Source organism: Diadema antillarum, unplaced genomic scaffold (genome assembly GCF_040938485.1).
Source record: "Diadema antillarum isolate AM-2024a unplaced genomic scaffold, OU_Dant_1.0 seq00000820_RagTag, whole genome shotgun sequence".
Classification (NCBI taxonomy): domain Eukaryota; kingdom Metazoa; phylum Echinodermata; class Echinoidea; order Diadematoida; family Diadematidae; genus Diadema; species Diadema antillarum.
Genome location: NW_027271697.1, coordinates 477189 through 483364, shown reverse-complemented (window position 1 = coordinate 483364; position 6176 = coordinate 477189).

The following is a 6176-nucleotide window of genomic DNA, read 5'->3' as shown; positions in this document are numbered from 1 at the left end:
TAGCCCTGATGAGCCTTATACCATCTCTGAGGACAGATTTTCAAAGGTTTTTCCTGTAATCTATCTCTCTCTCTCTCTCCTCCATATTTATTTACATCAGCGTTTGTGTGTGTGTGTGTGTGTGTGTGTGTGTGTGTGTGTGTGTGTGTGTGTGTGTGTGTGTGTGTGTGTGTTGTGAGATGATGACCTCATCACTGTTGCGTTAAAAACCGGTAGGATCTTCAGAATGCTATAATGTTATAATTTCGTATCTTTTTTTCAATTAAACGAATATAACCATTATAGTGACTCATTTGTTTCTATATCATACAAAGGTCAATTTGAATGTGATGTGGTATAGAGTAGTAACTGCTCTTTAACTACCACGTTTCAATCAATAATTCATGGCAGGCGCACATTTTTATCCTTTCAGTGGTTGGAGTTACGTCAACATTAACGCCATTGTAGGCTCCCCCTCCCCCTCTTTTTTTTTTCTTTTTTTTTTACTGCTGCTGCTGTTGTTGTTATTATTATCATTATTATTATTATTATTATTATTATTATTATTATTATTATTATTATTATTATTATTATTATTATTGGTGGTGGTGGTGGTGATGATGATCTTGTAGCTCCACATCACTTACAACGATTTACTTGAGCACCTGAGAGCCTTAAACTGTTTAATGCACTACAATGTGCTTTTGTGGCATGTTGCCAGTGTGCAAATGGTTGGAAATGTATATGCAGTGCCAGTGAAGAACGGAGAGCATCCAGTAAAGTCGCAGTGTCATATTCCACTTGACATTTCTATTGTATACATAAATATGAATACATATATATTATAAAGGATATATATATATATATATATATATATATATATATATATACTTGTATATATATACAATATAATATGATATAACATCCTATATATACATAAAACAAGTAAAACTCTGGATCCAGCTTTTTTTGGGGAGGAGATATTGTGTAGATAAGAAATGTCAGCAGTAAAACATGCAATATTGAATGTAATTTGATATAGTCGAAAACTATAAAGAGAAACAATCATTGTGTGTCAAGGTCGAGTGTCTCGTTAATATAAGTTTAATTATTTTTAGCATGATTATAATGTGTCGCTGTACCCTTTACATATACCTTCCTGTCCATGGGTCTTTCGAACAGGAATAGACAAACTATCAATATGGTGCACAAAATCCATTCAAACGCGTGCATGTCTTTATCAGTGGCTGCTGGAGTAGACTTTTCAATTTGTTTACCTGTCGTCCCAGAGTATATAGTAAACAGTTACTCTCATATCATTCTCTTCAGCGCATTATTCTTCTAGTTGGTGATGACGGACGAAGAACGAGAGACACGACAAAGGCATGTTCGTGATCACGTGAATCACGATAGTTGATCGCTCGTGAAAAGAAACATGTATGTATTTTCACTCGAATGAATATTGCCTTCAGTATGGGGATAGGTCATCTTTCTATTCGTGTGTTGGAACATTATACCTCTTATGATGTCAAAAAGCAAACACGCCATGTCATTACAACTTAAAACAAAACAAAAACAAAATGGGAGAAGCGGTAGAAGAAAAAGAAACAGATTTTAGTAATCATGGTTGACAAAATTCACTCTCAAATGCGCGCCCGCACACACACACACACATACACACACACACTACCACATGATTATGTTCTGCGTAGACTTACTGAGTTTTAGACGGAAGAAGGGAAAAAAAGAAAACCCGAGAGGCTTTCAGGACAAAAGAGAGCTAAAAGTTACCAGGTTAGATGAGACTAACGGTGATGGTTGTCAAAATACACACACATACAAACACACGTATACAGACACACACACATACATACACAATGAATTGAAGCTTCTTTTTTTTTTCTTTAAGTAGGGATATTATAACTTTATGTATTTCCATATAAAGCATTTTGGGTGTTTTGTTGTTGTTGGTTTGTGTGTGTGTGTGTGTGTGTGTGTGTGTGAGGGAGTCTTTGTACTACATAAATTCCAAGATAAATCGGAGGTTAGTGTATGTGGTCATATGGATGTATAGTATACCACACATGCATGTGACTGTTCAATCAGGGAAAGGGACCTGAAATGTTTTGAAACGGAAATCACTTCATATCTACGGAAGATCGGCATAGTGGAGTGCTGTGCTGACATGGACAAAGCAGAACATAGGGGAGTGAAAATAATGCGCTATCGCTCAGGACATGTCGTTAAACAGACAGAATTATTCCGCGCCATATTGATCCACTTTCTCTATTACCAATACTTAACATGAAGTCTGATAATCCGCGTTTCTAAGAGTACTGACGTTATTAGTAAAGATGTTTACCGGCTGCTGACATTTAGTCGGGTTAACGTAAACGGTCTCGGCCGACCCGTAATAACCAAAAAACTTCGACCAAGTCACGTCCCGCCATGTTTGCTCAATGTACATAATGTTTTAAGCGTATTCTTTTTGAGTGAACTGCATTTTTGACAATGTATGCGTGATTGCAACCTTGCTTTACACAATACAAGCAGAATGCGCTTACAACGCCTTGCTTACAATTTGTTACAACTGAAGAGTTTGTTTGCAAAAACCGATAAGTCCACATATGTGCCAAATGGAGATATTTGCGATTAAAGGTCAAGAAAATTAGGAGAATAATAAGAAAATTGTTGCTTCTTTTGACCATAACTTCAAAAATGTACCTTTATATGTAGTGACCAATACATTATTTAAAAGGTATTATTTTGTACTTTACGACAGAGACCGTACTTCAAAATCTTCAAACATGGACTTATCGGTTTTTGCGAGCAAACTCTTCTACTATAGCATTACTGCGATTGGTCATTTGTGTATAAATATATTCATGAATATTTATTGCCAACACAATATGGATGATGGCTTTGAAATATAGACTGTGCACCCTGAACCATGGTTTCAGCTTCTGTGTGACGTTATAGTTCGAACTCTTTTTCTCTATGTTGTATATACTAGGATACAAAGCAAGTATAGAACCTTTAGGCCCTGTGTCTCGAGATGTTTACGAAGAACTTGAAAGTAATACAAACATTACTTATCATGCATGCCTATTGAGAATATATCGACACGGGTGTGCTGTCGTATGGATGCTGAGACAAGCTTCATGCTTTTGTGACTTTATTGATCTTGAGGAGTATTGTCTACAGGACTGACATGTCATAAGCTAACGATTGTATTTCCGGTTAAAGTCGGTCCTTTAGAAGCGCCACGGATGCAATCCATTACAGCTGCAAAACTGGTGAAGCAGAAAGGCGAAAGAATTCCGGATGCATCGCTTTTTTTTTCTTTGCTTTTTTCTTTCTTTTGAGCGCTGATTTTATCTCGCATCTTCTTTGTGCAATCGTCATCCCCCATCCTACAAGATTCTGGTTTTGTTCGGTCTTATTTTTCTCTTGGTTTTTTTTTTCCCCGTCATTTAGAATGCAGAACATTTTGAAGAATTTGTTTTGTTGTTGTTGTTGTTGTTTTGTGATATTTTACGCCGTTGACGTTGTTTTTGTTTGCTTTTTTGGTTTTGGCTGTGGTTTTTCCCTCTCTGAGGGCAGGTCACTTCCGTAGCTTCTCACGCTCTGGCTGCTCAGTCCCTCCTCGAAACCCCAGTTTCTACTCGTCGCAAGCAAAAAAAAAAAAACACTAACAAAGTAAAAAAAAAAAATGTCCTTTCATGCGAGAGAATTGCATTGCTACTTTGTCTCTTTACACAACTGATTCTTGTTTTGTTTGGTTGGTTTTGTTACTTTTTCCTTCTTTACAGACATGTACCCTCCTACATGTGCACTTATTGCTTGACGAAACACATTTTCTTCCGCCCTAGGGACGCACCTTTTCTCTCTCTGTGAACTGCAATGTGAACCAGTGATGCGAGCTCCTTAGATGGACAGGTATAAGCCGCTTACGCATATCATAGCTCCTGTATACACGACATTGAATAATAGTCACGTCAGTTTATGCCACGTGTTGTTCACATATACGCGTATTATACAGTATATGCCGAATGAGTAACTGAACAGATGTTTGTATTTAATGTGAATGCATGGTTACTAATAGACTGGAATTTGAATCTATTGCTTCATATTAGTTTACCGGACGACCAAACACGAATGATATTGCATCTTTCGTGTTGTTTCCAAATTGGGTTGATTTTTTTTTTCTTTTTTTAATCAATATGCCTACCCATATCTTTTCACACATCTCTGTGTGTAGGATGGTTCATTTAGGGGAGCCTAAGAATAACCTTGGCGCCAATCTTAGGAGGACGATGCGATCTAAAACGTTACATGCCTAAGAAATAGGAGCAGGGCTAGAAAAGCACCGAATGCTACGTGTCTCTGCAGACTGAGATACCTTTGTAACTCACACGTTTCTTTCGCTTTCACGACGGCCACCTTTTCTCGTTACAGGACCTACCGGGTAGGACAGGAAAGAATAAGTACGACAGGGATAATCATGATCATGATAATTATGCTCTTAGACCTTCTTATGCTTATTGAGCCAAAATTTAGGGTTGGGCCCACATGGCTGTTCAATTTTCGAAGTATCAATTCTGTTCCTCCTAGATAACCCCCTTTCATCGCTCTCTCCTCTTCTTCCGCCTTTTTTCTCTTATCATTTTTGACACTCCTTATACTCCTTGTCAACGCTTTCCTTCATTTCCACTGCCCTAATCTTCGGTTGCTCTTTCGTCTTTTTTCTTTATCACTATTTCCGTTTCAATCATCATTATCAGCGGCAGCAGCAGCAACAACAACAACACCTTTCCATCTTCTTGTTCATCATAACGATCATTTGATTATATACTTTTTTGCGATCACCACTGTCCCCATGAACACTGACATGACTGAAGTATTTTACATTACGATCATTGCTATGATAGCCGATGAAAAGAAACATGCTCATCATTATCGTAATAATAATCTTCATCATGCACCATCGTATCATCCACGATCATAATATTTTGGGCGATCACCACTATCCCCATAAACATAGCATTCAATTTAATGATCACTACAGTCATAAGAGATTAACGGAACCATGTTCATTATCACCATCATAATATATCTTCATCATCATCGTATTACCCACTATCATAATATTTCGGGTGCTCACCACTATCCCCATAAACATAGCATTTAACATAACGATCATTGCTATCATGAGAGCTTAACGGAACCATGTTCATTATCATCATCGTATCTTCATCATCATCGTATTATCCATGACCATAATCTTTTGGGTGTCATCATATAATCATAGATATTATCTTCATCATCTTCATCATCATCGTATCATCCACGATCATAATCTTTTGGGTGATCACCACTATCCCCATTAACATATAGCATTTAGATGTTCATTTTCGTCATCATTATCATCATAACGTCTTCATCATCATCGTAATATCCATCACCATCTTCATTTTACTGCTCTTCTCATTTTATTTAATTAAAGATAGCGACTACATCATGATCACACCAGACATTATTGATTTTTATTCTTTACTGACATTCGTCAGGTTGAATTCTGCAGGTGACCAGCCAATCGATGTATTGACTTCCTTGGTCGCACGACATGAGCCGGGTTCACACGTACAAATTAGCGGGATGACGATCGCGATGCTCATCCCGAGTTTTTTGGCGAGCGTCCACACGTACCAAATTAGCGGGATGGCGATCGCGATCGGTATCCCGCTAATTTGGCGAGCGTCCACACGTACCGAATTATCCCGCTAATTGCCGATAGAGACAACAACAAAGCCTGCAAACTGGGTCACACAGCGCCCTTCTCTATCACTGCTTGCGCGCACTTACCTTTGTCCATTGTCTTTTACGCGTCAGTGGTGTGGTTCGCGCGCTGTTGTTGTTGTGCTCCAAAGAGGTGAAGGACCTCTTCGCAGAGGCCTCGCTGTTGTGATGTGCGCATTGCATGATGGGATGTAAAAACTCGAGATTGTAATCCCGACCGTTCACACGTACCAGCGCGCGGCCAATTATCTCGCTAATTGACGAACCAGCGCAAGATTTCTTGGGATTAGCATCGCGATGCTTATCCCGCTAATTTTCGGGTTTTTTCTGTCCACACGTGCGAAAAACTCAGGATGACGATCGCGATGCAAATCTCGAGATTTGTATCCCGCTAATTG